This window comes from Chrysochloris asiatica, unplaced genomic scaffold (assembly GCF_000296735.1).
Source record: "Chrysochloris asiatica unplaced genomic scaffold, ChrAsi1.0 scaffold00085, whole genome shotgun sequence".
In the NCBI taxonomy this organism is placed as follows: domain Eukaryota; kingdom Metazoa; phylum Chordata; class Mammalia; order Afrosoricida; family Chrysochloridae; genus Chrysochloris; species Chrysochloris asiatica.
In genome coordinates this window covers 4,613,089-4,613,634 of record NW_006408603.1, presented here as the reverse complement: position 1 = coordinate 4,613,634, position 546 = coordinate 4,613,089, and positions in this window count along the sequence as shown.

Below are 546 nucleotides of genomic sequence, written 5' to 3'. Positions count from 1 at the left end.
TGACTCTGTGTATTACTTCCATTTTACATTCATTCCATTGTATATCTTTTCATTGCCATGGTTCCAATCCTTCCATCTTTTCTTGATGCTTTCTGCATCATTCAATAATTTGCCTAGAGAATATTTCAATGACGAAAGTCAAGGATTAAATTTTTTCTTCAGTTCCCCCACCTTGAGAAATACTGAGCCTGTTCTTCCTTTTTGGTTTTCTGATTCCAGATCTTTGCACATTTTGTTGTAATATTTGACTTTATCATCTCGAGCTGATCTTTGAAATTTTCTGTTCAGCTCTTGGACTACCTCATTTCTTCCATCTGCTTTAGCATATCTATGCTGAAGAGCAAGTTTCAGTGTCTCTTCTGACATCCATTTTGACCTCTTCCTTCTTTCTTGTCTTCTCAATGACTTTTTGCTTCTTCATGTATGATGTTCTTGTTGTCATCCCACAACTCTTCTGGTCTTCGGTCTTCAGTGTTTAATGTATCAAATCTGTTATTCAGATGATTTCTAAATTCAGGTGGGATATATTTATTCAAGGTCATATAT